Genomic DNA, 18,727 nt, shown 5'->3' on the forward strand with positions numbered 1-18,727 from the left:
ATGTATAAAAAAAAACAAGGCTAAACTAAATAAAAGAAATTTTCGCGACAATTATATATTTATGAGATTAAATTGTTTATATTGTTTTTTTTTTATATAGTTAGTAGGATATGATAAAATCAAAAAAGACATTTTTTTAATTGCTCTACTCTAAAATATTGTCATAGTTTTTGATTAAAGAGATTACTGATACTTAAAACTTTATTATTACTTAATAATACAATGCACTCGTGATTGTCGAGAACTAACGTATCGTCTCGGGTTTGAATTCCAGATCTGGAAAATTTATTCGGACTGTTCTAATATTTATTTGGATCAAGAACATAGACTTATATTATGTTGAGCAAGTCGCTAACATAATATATTTCTCACAAAATAAATCTGTAAAGAAACCAATTCGTGAAGTTGGCCAAGATCCACAGCAGATTTTTAAATTTACCATTGAAAAGTAGTTACACATTAGCCCATTTTCACCTCAATACTATTATAAGTCTAATGCAATACGACACAACATTGAATAGCAATATGGCCCTCAATAGGATTCTATTCGAAGATAATAAAATGTTATATCACCATAGACACGAGTACTCAAAGCGACTGTAGGGACATCCACCCTACAGATAGTGGACAGGAGATAGCACATTTAATTGGGGTAATTCGACCAACTGTTAGACCGCTCGATGTTTCCTCTTCGTGAAAATCCGTTTTACACTCAAAATCTATTTTGCTTTGGGGCATATGTGGGAGATACTGGCATCCTTTGATCGTTGGGGTAAATTTTGGTTATGAAAATTAAGTTTCTATTATGTATGAATATTCGTTTTATAGTCACCAAAAGTGCTTTTGATGCATTATTTAAGAACTTCGCAAAGTAATTAAATATTATAGCTTAGTTAACGGTATAATGAGCATACATAAAAACTAACAATACTGTCATATTAATTCTAAGACACATAATACCCTTTAAATATGTCATCTTCATCATTCGTTACACCTTTCTAAATAATTACTGCATTCCTTTATCTTTATATATATATCAATCCCAGTAGTCAAATAGGTAATACACTGACTTTTATACAGGATACTGTGAAACGTGACATCTTACTAAGTTTCAAAAGTTTCGGATTTTGAGCTTTGAGAATCGATGTCTCTTCCGAATCTTAGGGGTATATTGATACAAACGCGTTACAAACACACGAGGTCTGAGTGGACACAATAGCCTTCGGTGATTGAAGTAATCACGACGAGAAGCTTTATGTCACCCGGACATGACGTGTTCCAGATGCCGCCAGAGAGTGCGACAGTCCGTATCCTTGTGGCACAATTTCAAGGGTTCCGTTGCCATGCCCGGCCCTCCCTTTCCCTGTAGCGGTGGTACAAAAATGATCTACACGGTACAGGTCTGTATGTCTGAATGGCGAGAGAAGTGAGAGTTCAGGATGGACCGAGGAAAGGAGCGGCGCGGAACTATGTTGTTATATTGTTTTTTTTTCCATTTCTCAGCAGTAAATGGTCTACCCACCTTTTCGGGATGTCACCGTTTTTTATAGTTAAATCTATGTCGTTTTGAGACGCCAGAATATTTTATTTCGCTCTTTTTCATGATCAATTTAGATCACTAGGTTACTTTACTTAATATGTGTTTATTAATATATTACTAATGTTTCGGTAGGTATGTATTTAATATTATTTTGTACACGTTTTTATGTTAAATTTAGTAAATAATAATTAAGAATTTGTTGATTTGTATATCTATACAAATCGTGACCCTAATACTACAAGGTTCTAAGTGTTCGTCCTTGAAAAAACAAACCCAACAAAGAAGTAGTATTCTAAGCTACCTCATTGTTACTTTTGTTTTTCCAAGGACAAACACTTAGAACCTTGTAGTTCTCCACTCGCGAAATCTCATCAGACTATCTGCTGAGACAATTATTCCACCCGTAAAAAATTCTAAGAAGAACACACGCCGACTCAACAACGTGGCAACTTCAGGTAGAAAAGAAATCAGAAAAAGGCGATGATTAAAGATTGTCGTCACTTGCCGCTCATCTGAGGTCGTGCACTTCATAAATTATTTAGGTCCTATACCTTAGCACGCTGGCATCTAGTGCAGGGCGTATTTATAAATTTATGTTCCTTATTATTGTACTACACTGTATTCGTCCTTATTTTAGTATAAATGATTCGATTTTGTATATTGCTTGTGAAAACATTAGTGTTCTCTATATTTTTATACGGAGTCGAGTCTTGGACTCTGAAGGCAAGAAAGTTGAAGGCAATTGATGCCTATAAGATGTGGTGTTGGCTCCGAATGCTTTGTATTTCTTGGACAGAACACAAGACGAACCAGTCAATCACCCAAAGACTGCATATAAAGGAATGGCTCTCGACAATATGTCCAAGATGCTTTCTGCATTTTTTTGGACAAATTGTCTTACGCGGACCGGGTGGCCTCCAGGGAAGGCGGAGCAGAAAAAGGGCGTCTATGCACTAGAGTGACCAAGTGAAAGAGTTGACTGGGGGCACCATTCATTATGCCGGAAGAGAAGCGGAAGATTGAGAAGGATGTAAAGGTCGCTCAAAGGATGACAAAATTATAAAGTGATCATGATCCTCAGCCGTGAGTAGGGAATCTAATCCCGAGCCGAAATTCTGATCCCGGGATTTCGAGATTACAATTTGACAATACCGGGATCCCGAGACTGGTCCCGGAATCGGCATTTTTTTCCATTGTTAACATAAAATTTTAATATTTACAAATAACATTGATAAAATCCGTCAAAAATAAATCGAGTATAATTTATATTATTTAATACATTTATTGTTAATATTGTATACGTTCAATTTTGGAAATACATAAGTTTAATGGAGTAAATAATATTGTAATAAAAATAATAACGTGAATTTAATATGAGATTGCTGTTTCTGATAGTAAAGACTTAATGAATGGGTTAGCGAGATCAATCCCGAAAGTTTCGGGAATATCTTTATCAATCCCGGGATTCATAGGTATCGAAAATAACTCGGGATCCCGGGATTGGAATCCCTAGCCGTGAGTGTACGACAAAAAAGAAGAAGATTTTAAAACAACAATATAAACTTAATTGTAAATTGGAGATTAAGAAATCACATAATATTTTGTAATGTGACTATGGTATTTTAAATATACTATATATATATATATATATTAGTTTCATCATACTAAATACTCAAATAACTAACGTTACAATAATACTGACTATTTTCTTCATACCTACCCGATCGATACCCCTGCGATTCGTCTGCGATTAATTTCAGCGCGTTTTTTAATGCATTCTCCTTTCTTTCCGCGTTCGACAACCGCGCGGAAATGAGTGACAATCCCCTCTAAGCCCCTCGCATTTCCCGCCAACCCCCTCACCCATCTCCCGCCAAGCCCAAGCAATTTCCACGGCCCGTGATTGGGGAAACCCCCCGAGAATAAAAACTACTAACTCCATCTACAAATGAACCCGCGTGACAAGGGCCATAATTCCCGCGCCAGAAATGACTCGGGCAGAGCGGGACGGCGTCATTCTTTTGTTTAAAATTTCATACGTCGTCTGGGTGCAGCGACGAGGTGCGAGAGGGATAGATGTATAGACATTTTATTTACAGCTGGGAAATTTTGTAAGGATGCATACCTAATGTGTGGCGGCGAATGCATACGACGGAGTACGGAATGCAAGGAAAAGCAACATTACTCTAACGGAGTGGAATATTTTATATTATATGAAGCATAAACTTATCCGATTTAAAAACACCACTATCTTAAATATACAGCAGGCATGTCGCGGAATCATCGATACATTACTTAGATGAGAAGTTTCCATACAAATACTATTTTAAAACTGTACCACAAAAGAAGATATTACGAATATCATCTTATAATATTTCCTTGAAGGTATAATGCGTTAAGATCCTTATAATGGATATAATGGAATATCACCCGTATTATAAGGGCTGTAATACTTAATTTCTGTGGATGGATTTAGGAAGATCGCACTACCTCATCTTTTAGAAATGCCGCAAAAATTGAATGCTTCAGATGGTTGCACCAATTCACGCATGCCATGCATCTCGTAGCATATCGTAAAATACCGAGAGGAAAGGTCCCAACCCATTGAGAAAGCTGTTCAACAACTAAATTATCCGAGTCACAATCCTTAGTCATGGGACCTTGACAAAAAAGAAGAAGAAATACTATTTCAATCAACCTAAATAATATTTTTTTTCGTTCTTGGGGCGGTCCGGACCCGAACCTTCTCCCTTTTGTGTGCACTCCTGACTGCACAACTGTTATTTTTTTTTCTAATAAATCTTATAGGTAATTAAGATTTAAATAAAAATTATTTATATACAAGTCGGTTTACAGGAAGCCAGGTAGGAACCGCGCCAATTTGCATGGCCGATTTTGCCAAAATTCATGAATTTTAAAACGAAAACCTAACCTAACCTAACCATTGATATACTACTAGATGAGCAGTTCCCATACAAGTGTCATTTTAAAAGTGTACCACAAAAGATATTATGAATATCGTCTTATAATATTTCCTTGTAGGTATAATGCGTTAAGACCGATAACATGGATTCCCTAATTTCATCCGTATTGCCCTGGCTGTAAAACTAAATTTGTGTTCTTGGAATAGTGAACCTAAGGGTGCCTGCAACGCAAAGCAGACAGAGCAAGTCGTCATGCGCTGACTATTAGTTAGAGTAAGATGCAAGCTAGATCGGGCTTACCCAGTAAGTTTTAACAAAGACCGACTCGCTGAAAATCGGGTGTCATTTTAAGAAGCATATGATTAATCCAGTAGTATATCAATGAACCTAACAAATATTCCAGTATATCGACTCTTTTCAAAACATATTCGCTGCTGGCTTACTGTAAACTGACAAAGTAACTGAAATCGGTAGTGCAAGTGAATTATGTCCATTTTTTAAATTGAATTAATCTTTAATTGAATTAGAATTATTCAAGTAATGCTGCTGTTGCTGTTAACTCATCTCCATCTCGAAGAGTGTAAGTACAGTCGTTTACAAACACTTCTTACATAGATTTAATGAATATTAAGTGGGAACACGCAGTAAAGTTATTTAGATAAGGTAAACTTGTGCAACAAAAGTACACCCTCCAGATTGAGTGATACAATAAATTTTCATTCGAAATGACGAGTTGTGAGTATAAATCTGCTTTAAATCTCGTATACGTACGTATTCGCATTACTTTGACAACAAAAAGTTGAACCAGTCATCGTGTTATTATAATATTACATATATTTAGAAGTTACAATGATATCTTAATATTTTAACATCAAATAAATCAATGAAAGTGCAGTTTTATATAAATGTTATCGATATAATAAGATAATAAATTCTTTTAATGCAATAAAAATCATTCTAATATTATGGACCTATGATTCATATCTATCGACTTGTGTAAAAATATATCTAACACTATTCCAATCGATTTAAGTTTTGTACCATGCCATTTGAGTCATTTTTTATAACCCGGGTTATGTCTTTCGGCATCTTCAGACACAATGCATATTCACCAGTTTAAAATGCACACACTTTAAAATGCAGACTGATACAAAATACATTTAAAGCTCGTTTGTAATAAGAAATTTATAAAAAATAACATGAAAACATTATTACTGAGTAAAACAGTGCTGTAAATTTGAAATATTTGGAAATAAACTGTTAATATATTTTGTAAGCCTACTTATGAACAATGAAACTAGAAAAAGTATTGGAAACTCAATAAAAGTGGGTACTTAATGATACATATCACTAAATATATTAAATACAGATAAATAAATAATATTCAGCAGGGTTTCAATATTATTTAACTCTAAAAATCAATAGAACAGTCATGAATATGCCATGTCGTATTCCGAGAGTTAATTATCTCGGGATATAAAATGTATTATGTAGTATCAGTTTGTAACGTGAGTCCTGACAAAACCACGCTACCTGATTAGAGTGAAAAAGTGGACAAGTTATTATATTTGAAATACAGAAAATTTAATACTAATATTGCGACACTACTATTACAACACGTCCGCTAACTGCTATAAAATGTTATTGATTATGCAAAGTATTTTCAATAAATTACAAAGACAGTGTACATTTAGACAATGCAGAATATGCAATGTAATAAATGTACTATAAACGCCATATAAAAACTATCGGAATAATACGCATAAATAATGTCAGTTATTTTTTTAGGTTAAATAAACGTCAAAACTCAGCGGCATGGCGCATGCGCAGCGGTTATTGACTGTGATTTGCAATTTATATTACCGCTTTATACACACAATTAACCCGAGCGATATCCGTGTTATTTCGAATCAAGAAAAATATCGTAAACGTGGTGTCGTGTTAACTAGTTGGAATAGTCTTTCGGATAGGAAAAAGAAATTTATGAAATATTTTACAAATGTGAGGTTTCAAAATGGGATATATTAAAACACATTTTTAACCATAAGTAGATACTTACCGGCCATATATATTTTTATACATAATATCATCATCATAAAGGAAAGGCTAACTAGTCATCAGAGATAGGTAAGCTCTGTAATAGTGCTCTATTTATATGGGACTCAAATGGAATAGTATAAAACTTAAATCAAGTCAAATTTAAATTCAAATTCCATCAAGTATGTATCCTCAGTAGATAAAATTATTTTTTCAAGAGTTCAGCATTAAATAAATCTCATATATCTGCAAGAAACGTTACCGTCAATTCTTCTGCCAAATTGTTAGAGTAGATCCAAACGGTGTAGAAATACGAATATGATATAATTTCTATCCAAAGCTTCTTTAATTATTCTTTTTATGTACCCTACAATATAACTTATGGCTACACATAACTGCACGTAAAGCTGAGCCATACTTTATATATGAAAATAGAATTAACTCGGGAAATGTAAACTTTTCCTTGAATTTTCCGAGCTGGACGAGAGGTAAAACAGTCTCGTTGATTGAGTATTCATATGGCAGGACGCATAAACACAACACCATATACAAATACTCACATAGAATAAATGTCGATATAATAATAATTATTAGTAAACATAGTATTTTATATTATGTCCTATATTTTTGTATTAACCAGTAATGGTTTTTTTATGCTATTCTATGATTTATGTTATAAAATACAATATATGTCATAATGTGCAATTCGGGATTTTCGGTAGCCTTTAAAACTGTCAAAAATAACTAAATATGTTTATTCTTTAAATGGGTTAGGTTAACTTGTTTCGTTAAAAAGTAGAATTTTAGACAAAACATGTGCTTGTAAATCTTTTGTAATGCCTTATATGAAAGCCAAATTACATGATAAAAAATCATGCTAATAAAATATAGCTAGTATTTTTAATATAGTTTAATATATTAAACATGTATTATTTATTATTGATAATTAAAACCAAATGCATTATTTATAATTATTCAGAATAAGTAATTTAATATTTTATTTTAAATAATATGATGTTTTTCCAACAAAGTGATTTATTATTCTTCTTTTCTGGTACTACAGCTTGGGACAACGCTTGGCTGTCTTAAACAGCCTCTTCCACTCTGATTGGTTCTTCGCTCTCCTTCCTCAGTCAATGCTATCACTCGTAAACTTCTTTGTAGGTCATCAAACTACCAAATTCTTAATTTTGCCGCACTCCATTCTCCTTCTAGAGTTAAATAAAATGAAGGGTGCTCTTTTGGTGTTTTCACATCACTTTTCCATCACAAGACGTTAGGTTTTGATAAATTTGATGACATGAAATTCGTTAAACAGGTTATAGATTTAATACTTATCGCGGCATCTTTAGGTGCCATTTTACGCTCAAGCACACCTTGTATATTTTTGGAATCACTTATAATTAACATCCATGACTCAGAGTTCCTTCAAAATACTGGTCTAAACAATGTTTTACAAATACCACGTTACAACTCATTTACTGGTATAATTTTTCCAACAATATATTAGAGAGGTATACAGGTGAATAATTGTTTTCTCTTACCTAATATATATATATATATATTGTTGAGTATAAACATATATATAAGTACTCTGTAATATTTTCCTGTTAAGGCTGTACAGAGAATTTGAATTCGTACATGCGTCGGTCAAGCTTTCATAATGCAACCTCGTGGGAAATTTAGAATGCAGAAAGTTAAAATACTATTTTATTTCACCTGAAAATGATAGGAAATCCATTCATTTTATTATATTACTTTATAAAAATAACTTTCTAAATTAATTTAATATATTTAATTCCATATTCAATTACAAATTAAGAATATTAAATTTTTATTATTGAAAATACATAGTTTATGTATAGCTCAGAAAATATAGTTTTTTAGAAAAAACCTAGAAAATAGGTAAACCAAGTTGAACTCGTATTTCTATATAATATATTTTCTAACCATACTTTCAGAAGCGGGTGATAATTTTTACCGTCTTTTCTCTATCTGTCACTTAATATACCAAACTAACTAGCAAACTAACTGAATAAATTGAAACAATCCTTTATAAAGATGGTACCTAAACATATAGAAGAAATATTGATTTATTTTGCATTTCATATTAATTTGTAGCAAACAGTACATTTTTGTGTTCTGAAATATATTTTCCAGGGCTGCACCGAGATAAAAAAAAATATCTTCAATTAGTTTGACAAGCGTAAAAGTAGGCTTTTTATATATTAAATCATCATGTTTTTGAGAATTTTGATTAATAATGACAGAAAATCTCAAATATTAGTACATATGTATTGTAAAACATCTTAACGTCGGTATGTTGCAATGCTGCCAAAACACAGTATAAAAAATATATCAAATAAATAACTAATAAAACCTAGAATAGCCACCAAGTACTGTTGGGAAAAAAAAGTTTATACGTGAAATACAAACCCTTTGGGCAAAAGCATCTTATTTTTATTATCTGCAACATAATAATAAAATATACCCTTAGCCTTATAACAAAATTATAAGTATATTTATTGGAACCATTTAACCACTAATATGCACATATGCAATTTCTTCTCATACGCTGGAAGTAGACGAGGATAATATTATTATGTTTAATGTATGTGATTACTATCGCCGATAATATTAATATCACGACCCTGACCCTGGTGTAAGGCGGTGGCCTTTCATCCGGTAGCTCTAGGATTGATCCCGGTGAGGGCACAATACATAAATTTTTGTAATTTTCTCAAAGCCTGAGTGTTTGTTTCACTTATGTTACTAAATGTTAAACACTACTGTCTTTGAGCTTTAAGGCCTGTTGTAATGCCATTACCTATTTTCAATGAATACTATTAGATTATTTTTTGAAAAACACCAGAATTGCCGAAAGTGGCACTATTTCAACAATTTGTACTGTTAAGAATAACTAAATAATCATTTAGAAACGTTTTTATAAATATCTAGAATAATGCATAATATGCTATTTTTAACCACCTCTCAACATTAAAAACAGTTAAAAGTATGTTGGCATGAGTTCAGAGTGTGAATAATTTTCTCCGACAGAAAACTTTCCTCTCGCACTGCAACACACCTGAGTATAAAATTAGTGTAAAAATATTATTTTCAAAAAAAAATCTACATTTTTGAACTCATATGGTGCAGTGAACTGTTTCGCTTACAAAAAATCTTGTGTACTCATGAAACAAAGTTTTAAAAAGTTATGTGGAATACGAGGAATTTGAAATATATGAATGAACATACAACATTTTATTTGCTTCTCTTGATTATTATAAAAAGCTTAACTCACAAACAGTATGTCGCGAAAAAGTTTTTATAAATTTTCAAAAACAACTTAGATTGTACGCGGATGATTTTAAAATAAGTATATATATAACATACATCATACCTAATAAAATGGTGCGGTTCAATCAATTCTGTACATGAAAAGCATCCCAATAGTACTTTTAAAATTATTATATTATAATTAAATTTATGATTTGTAATGTTCACTACATAGAGGTATTACATGGTAAATCTTACAAAAATATTTTTATTCGAAGGTTCTATATTATTAATATTATGGTTTCATGTAAATTGTACGTATAACATTCAGCCGCATCATATTTTACTGTGAGCTGTCATACCAGAAAGAGATGACCGTATTGCATTGAGATAGTAATGTTTCAATTATGTCAGATTTAATAACAATTATAGATGATATTTAATAAGTACGACTTCATACTTACGAACTTACAAACCTACTTTTGAACCATTCAGAATTACAATATATATTTAACTAACCTTTATATTTTCTTCTCTCTTTCCCTGTATCTTATTTCGTATTTTGTACGTGTTTTATTTAGATATGAATTTGATCTCAATGCTAAATTACCATCGTTTTAAGATGAAAAAGTTCACGGTTTACTTTACTGTGATACGGTTCTATTTTCCGCATACGACATTATAGTATCATTACGTCATCAGTTACGCTTAGCGCTTTTTTGTGTCGTGTTCTTTTCACATTTCGCGCGCGTTTTTCCGGTGACTCGTGATTAGGGATTCCAATCCCGGGATCCCGAGCTATTTTCGATACCTATGAATCCCGGGATTGATAAACATAATCCCAGGATTTCGGGATTAATTTTTTTTATCCATTTTTATGGAAAATAAAATAAAAGCGAAAATATAACAGAAAAAATACTTTTAATAAAAAATAACTACATTAGAAATAAACTGAGTTTGAATGAAGTTTGATTTATACCCATGTGTAGGTTGCCGATTCATTTTATTTTTTCACATAAATTATTAAAAATTGAAAGATTGGAAAAAAACAATGCTTCGCACTATTAACAAAGTTATTCCACCATGATATTGTACGTTTTACGGCAGTTTCAGATTTGGCTGACTAATTAGATTTATGAAACGGAAAGGCCATAAGTACGCCATGATTATTTGCTATACTATTTTAAATCTCGCTAATGCATTCATTAAGTTTTTACTATCAGAAACAGCAATCTCCTATTAAATTCACATTATTATTTATATTACAATATTATTTACTCCGTTAAACTTGTGTATTTCCAAGATTGAACGTATAAAATATTAACAATAAATGTCTTAAATAGTATAAATTATACTAGATTTATTTTTGACCGATTTTATCAATGTTATTTGTAAATATAAAATTTTTATATAAACAATGGAAAAAATGCCAATCCCGGGACCAGTCCCGGGATCCCGGGATTGTCAAATTGTAATCCCGAAATCCCGGGATCAGAATTTTGGCTCGGGATTGGATTCCCTACTCGTGATGACAACCTGACCGACGAGCGGGTTTTAAATTTAAGATTTGACAGCAGATGGTTATCGCCATTATCGACATTTTGTTGGATAATCAGGTAATGGCGGGGTGATAATTACTTTTCGAATCCTTTATACATATACAAATAGTATACGGTAGCGGGTAGACGGTAATAGGTTCAAATAGTAATTTTATGATCGAAAACATTTATATTACAGTTTTTACACCCGTAAAGGTATGTCTTTCATAAAACGCACTAAAAGAAAGTCATAGTAGATACATACCTACAATATACTGTTTTTATTTGATTTATTCCCATAATAATTGTAGGTACCTACTTAATGATATATTTTATTGATAGTTTTACATCAAAATGTACACGTCGATGTACTCATATAATAAAACAATATTTTCAACCTTAAATATTAATTAAATATTCAATTTTAAATATTATTTATACTGCCTCCACTATTCCCAGAGTCACCGCCAGAATGCAAGCGTCAAATATGCGACATTTGGTGTTAAACCCAACATTATGTATTAGGTACCTATATTTCAATATAGTGTGTGAAATATAACAATAATGGATAAGTATTATATTTTATGAACAGAAAACTACAATACCTACTCTTTAATAAATAATACGCTTTGCCAGCCACCTACCTACTTATGATTTTTAACAGACTTTCCGAAATATCCAATTATAAGTCGTATCTAACTAAACCATTTTGGTTATAGACCTTTTTATTGTATCATTGTATGTCTTACGGTTTATAAATTTTAAGTATAAATTGGTTTTCGACTGCTGATATTTTGAATTGGTTATAAAACTTTAAGTACTTACCTAGATACAAATATTATGTAGTACCTACATAGTTTACAATTTTTATTTTGAACGGCATCCCTACAAGGATAACTCACCACACAAATATAATAATATATGAAACTAAATAAGTTGAAAGAAACCAACTTTGCATCTATTAGTTTATATTATTAGTGTTATCCTGTCAAGCCCTCGCCATATATATTTCTAAATCATTTAATTAATGTTTTTGTCTACACACAGATGGCCAATTAGATTAAAATTAACATTTACTTAAATCTGTTTAAAATGTCATTTAAATAAGTTAGTTATATGTGGCGACCATTGCGACCTCCCCCTTTTATCGAATCGTTTCATCTTGACCGCTTTCCCAAAATCCAAATTGCTTTCCCAACCCACCGTAGATTTTCCGTTTCATGTTCCCAATGGGCCAGTGGACGGGTCTTGTCGCTAATGTAGAGATACCAATATATTTTACTTTTAAGCACGATTACTGTGTTCAAGTAGGTCATTACAATAATTTGAACAACCCAGCGCTTGATACTTAATATGTAAATAGCAATCCTGTTACTTTATAACTTTGTATAAAGTTTGCATAAAAAATATTTGTACCGAAATATTTGGACTTGAACCAACAACCAATACAATCAGGACGGTGTACTTTTTCGTATATTGGCAACCATATTTTATAATTTGAATCAAGATAATAACAATAAGTACTAAATTTGATCTCTCCTAATTATATTATAGTGTAAAATATTTTAAGTGAAAAACGCAACTTTTATGTTACGTAAGGCAAAAAATGAAATTCCGTCATTGTTTTATCCATCTTAAACCAGTCGTCAATATTTTGCTAAATTTGTAAAACGTTTCAGTTGCATGAGTACTAATCAAGTTTGTCGTAATTAGGTTACAACGCAGGTGGATAAACTGATCAAACACATTGTTTGCATTCTGATTGATACAGATTTACGTCCTTGGCGTTGTATTTACTGCAAGTTTTTTAAAGTAAATTTCTGAGGTGTTTTCTTCAAAATAATGTATGTTCAAAAAAACAATAAGACTATCGTTATATTATCATCAGTATTCTTTGTGGGTTTATTTACAATCTGTCTATACCTACTGGAAAATATTAATTTTCTTGTTCCCATGATATTTTTCTCCATGATACCCCGTCACAGGACGGATGTCATGTTTCATGATACTATATATAGTGCAAGTGACCTGTTTGAAGGCACCATAAAGGTTGATTTTTTTTTAAAATTATATAATATTCATCAATGTTTTAAATAGGTTACATTTATTAAATTTTATTGTTTTTATTATTTTAGTTTATTATTTACATAAGAACAGGCTTTCTCTTCTACTTTCTTGTTACATTGATTTTTATTTGTAATTAAGTAATTTTTACAATATTTTGTATTTATTATGTATTATGGCGCATTGGCCAATCGCTGTAATACCACAATACTCTTTTTATCTAAATAAATTAATAACAATGTTCAGAATGAATCATATTTTTAAAAAAATGTAATATTATTTTTAATCTTTATTATTACGTTTTCTTATACAAGGCAAGCTAATTTCCAGGTGTATGTAATACATCAGTATACTGATACATACATATAACCATATAATACCTATGGTTTTCCCGCAAAGTAAATGTGGCCCGAGTAAACGCGGTCGTATCTAATCTAACTACGACCTCTGCTGACATGTAAATGTTTAACAGACCACGGAATGAGATCTTGCTTCATTTTATTTACCTCCCGCCCCTGTCAAATATGTTTCGAAGGAGTCTCGACCCACCCCTAAGTTGGACGTTAAAAGATATAACCATCTATAATGATGTACAGACTTACTCGACGTCAAAATGATGGATCATAATTCCCTGTTTCAGTAATTAAACGTAGATTTTCTCTGACGTATTTCTATATACGTTATAGAGACACTTTGTTACAATGTATGAATATATATATGTATATTATACAGATGTATCCTTTTTAAAACCATAACTAGCTGGGATGACTAATAACAGTAGTGTAGTTACTAATACTGCCCTTCTAAGGAAGAAGGCAGTAAGTGACTCTCACACACTTTCGAGATAAATGACATAATGTGTTTTTTCTCAAACTTTAGTACTGTGAATTAATAAAAAACGGTGGTAATTCTTATTAGTAGGATGTTAAAATACAAACAAAGTAATAATAAACAGCAGTAACTGCAATGAATAGGTGCAATTACTGCCTTTTTGCTCAAAAATTGTATTATTTTAGAAGATGTCTATTTTTTCACTAAGGATTTTAACGGTATTTTAGTGATAATACTGATTTTAAAGTGAACAGAATATAATATAGCTTTCAAAATTACCTAACGGATGGCATTCATAACTCAATTTCACAAATTTTGCGAGTTACTGCCTTCTTCCTTAGAAGGGCAATATAGAAGTCTACTGGTAGACTTTGAGAAAATTACGTACATATAATATTAACGACATCTCCTATGTATAAGGCCGAAATTGCAAAATAGTACTTTTCAGTAGTACGATTTTAATATTTTTTATGATACCACAACGTTAATTTTTAATGCTGAAATCGTAATTTTTTAGTTGTTTGATATAACAAATTGATTGATTTTTTGTTTTTTTTTCGATTATCATTGTTGTATTATCTTTAAAATTATTTAATAAAAGGCAATCAAGTGAAAATAGCCAAAAAAGCAGTTCCGGCCTTTTACGTAGGAGGAGTCGTCATCATCTCACTGGTAATCAAACCCAGAGCCCCGGATGAGCGGTTAGTAGTTTTAAGCACTGGACTACGAGGTGTGACTATTTTATCATCATTTAATCAATAATAGCAAAATATTATATGAACCACCATAGAGTGGAGATTATTATATTTTACAAGAAATAGTAAGTTGTTAGTCATATTTTGTTCTTTGATCTGAATCAACAGCCACGGGATTGAACCTACGTCCCATGGCATTGTATGTATGCAGACACGGTCGCTTTACCAACTAGTTCATCATAGTTTTAAGGGGGTGAGAGTAGAAAAAATAAATAACTCCTTTTTCAACGTACAATACTCTCTTAAATGTGTATCAAGAGAGTTAAGTAATGCAATTCTTTGGTAAAGTAACCAGAAAAGAAAACAATAATAATTTTAAAAAGTTAATCATCGGTGAAAATATGTATAGTCTAGGTAAAGAAGGAATGTTATCTACACAAGTAAATGATGGTATGGGTCTCTCAAAACCTTTAAGCTTTGTGGACTGCGGATTTCAAGATCTATGGAAAGACATTACTAGTAGGTACTGTCATTTCCCTCCATTTACGAAAGTGGTGAAATGCTGTCACTTTTATTTTTGTATGGTTTTTCGTCTGGATTCATGACTTGGAGGTGGACAAATAACACACCGGAATTGCGGTCAGAAACGATGAGTTTTATTTGCGTTAATATCTACTAGTTTACTACATTTTATATATTTGTTTTACGGAGGACGAAATATATAATATGTTTACGATTTGGCTGTTTGCAGCGTTCTGTCCGCCATTTAAAAACGGCCGCTTACGAAGCGATACAACGAGGCGATGCCAATATGAAATTTTGCCGGCAACCATGTACAACGTTGCCGGTTTATTAATACTTATTTTCGTAATCAACCCTTACTATTTGTAGGCTTGATACCGATTTTGGCTTCTCCATATTCACAGAGACATCCCCAAATGGGGACCATTTGGTAGTGTAACAGTACCTACATTTCAAAGTTACAATATTCAACAGGAAAGCTTTTGAAATCGAAAATGATTAAAACAATCGTTACAAAGAATATAATTATTCGGTACGAAATAACATTAGGTGCACACTACACAAAGAATTTTTCGATACAAAAACATTTTCCTTCAAAGTCAAACATTCCGATAAATTTTTCCCGTAACAAAGAGGCCTCGTCTAATGAATAAACAATGCACAATTCCCATTACAACATCTCTTACAAAAACGCGTGTTTAAATATGTCTCACTCGTTCCCTTACCAAAAAAAATTACAATGAAACGAAGGTTTTTTTGCGAAGAAAAATAAAACTTAAACACACGAATAAAGAACGTCACTCTCTTTCACCCCCTCGACAAGGCCTTATTTAATTCCCGGGCCCCCCTCAATAGAAAAGCGTTTACCTTGGTGCCTACTACGTAGAACGTCCATATATTAACACAGCGTTTCCAATTTTGTGGTCTGTAATGAGCCATACAGAAAAATTAAACAAACATAATAAATTACATTTTTCAATATAAAAGCAATTTCTGAAATATATACCTCTCAATTTAAATCAAAGTATAAATATTAATATTATGGATTGTATATAGATTTTATAGAAGTATCCATATTTTAAAATTTACAAATATCTGTAAAAAATTTCATTACATTACATTGGTTTACATTCCGTTTAATAGTTTAACTTTAAAATGTGAAAAATAATTTTTACAATTAAATTAAATTATGGATAATTATATTTAGACTCGTTGCTGCTATAATGCTATGGCATGAAAATATTATTAACGTTCAAAAAATATAATTAACTTAAAGCTCATGAGATAATATATATATATAGATATATAAAATATGAGGATACGCAATAAATTGTTTTAAGCCGTACGAGACCATAGACAAAATAACATACTAAACATGATAAACAAAAGAATGATAAGAATGATAAATGAAATGAAACGATAAATTTCATTTGCTGTAACAGATAATTGCAAGAAAAAGAAAATGACTTGATTGCGTATAGATGAATGACTTCATAAAATTAGAACCATTAGGAAAAAAATAAATAGTTTTATTATAAAAAAAACACAAATTTTAATGAAAGTTTTGTTATTTAATTTAATAAAACGCGATTTGTTTTTTTTTGTAGTACTTATTCCACTTTTAATCAATAAATTAGGCGGACGAACGCCTCAGAGGGACATTTTCAACATTCCAACAAAACAAATTGCGTTTTATTAAATTAAACAACAATACAACGCAGTTCCACCATGAATTGACAGTTAACAAAATAAAAGAAATTTAATGAAGTTGTTTAATATATGCTGCCTTTTGTAAATGCTAATACAAATTAATGCTTAGTTTATTAGTAGATTTCTTTTATATAGTTTTATTTCGAACACATGTTAAATTATCATTTCACGTGTTGATGGCAATGGAGTATTGGTAGTGTACATAACTGGTAATCACGAGTGAAGAAATACGTCATTAAAAAAAAAAAGAGATGGACCAAAATAATGCACGTCGCAACTTTTCGAGGTAGGTTCAGTATATTATTATTTGTTTCAAAAATAAATCTAATACCAGAAATAGGTACCGATATAATACATTATTAAAGTTGGCTGAGCTGCACTGTAAGTTTGTAAACCGCTGCCACTGCCTTAACGTATGGAGAAAGAAACGAAACGTTGGAGTGAATAATTAATTTTGACTCATGAGTCCTTCCGACTGTCAGCCTTCTCCTCTCTCTTGTGGTTGAACTTATTTAATGATCTCGGCTTACTGTGCAAACTCAAAAAAGTTACATTTCAAATAATACTTAATAATGAAATGAATTTACTATTTATCATTAAGACATAGGTATATTGATATATATTTACTGCTAATATACTAGACAATGAGCTTTTCGTAATTTAAAATATCTGACTAATTTATGTTATATCTATTACGTATTCAGAATAAAAACAGATAAAACGAACGTGAAAGTAATTTATTTAGAGTAACGTAATTAGAATATGAATATAAAGATCCATAGAAAAAAAATAAGGAGACATTTCAGCAAATATATTATAACAATTCTCGTTAAAATAGTTACAATATAATGTACATAATATTACATTGGATAAAGCCAATATACACTGAGGTTTCGATGTCATCACTATCATCAGTCTTGATAAATCCAATGATGGAGGGCCTCTAGGTTTACCTTGGATAGCACATAATGACTAGATTTGTTCAACAATTGTTTCTTTTTAAAACTACGTGTCTTCTACAATTCGAATTAAGTTATTTAATCTTCACTACTTATGGCATGCTTTTTATTTTTCCTAATCTAACTATTTCACCGTTTTTTGTCCATACATAATATTATTCTCAACATGCATTGAGGTAGACGTATTAACATACAAAAAGTTAACAAATATACATAGCTCGCATATAAGATGGCTGCTAGACTATGACAATCCAGTGGTACTCAGGAGATATAAGTTGGCCGAAACACAGCCTAACAATACGTTTGATTGACAGAATATTGAGCTTCGGTGGAATGAAGTGGCACCGAAGAACAAGGAACCGATATAAATGAAAAAAAATTGAGATGACCTTTATCCGATAGAAAATTTAAGCCGACTGATGATGATGGCCCAATATTATAAGTGCCATAATATCGTATAGGTATCGTGGTCTAGTGCAGGGGTCGGCAAATCACAGCTCGCGAGCCACATGCGGCTCTTTGGGTATTGGCGTACGGCTCTTTGCCAAATTCCTAATTCACAATTTTTACAAAAACTTTTGCAAAATTCACAATTTTTATTTTTATCATTGATTGTACACTTATTATATTA

This window comes from Rhyacophila brunnea, unplaced genomic scaffold (genome assembly GCF_057557595.1).
Source record: "Rhyacophila brunnea isolate RB1 unplaced genomic scaffold, BYU_Rbru_1.0 scaffold_14, whole genome shotgun sequence".
NCBI classification, from domain to species: Eukaryota; Metazoa; Arthropoda; class Insecta; order Trichoptera; family Rhyacophilidae; genus Rhyacophila; species Rhyacophila brunnea.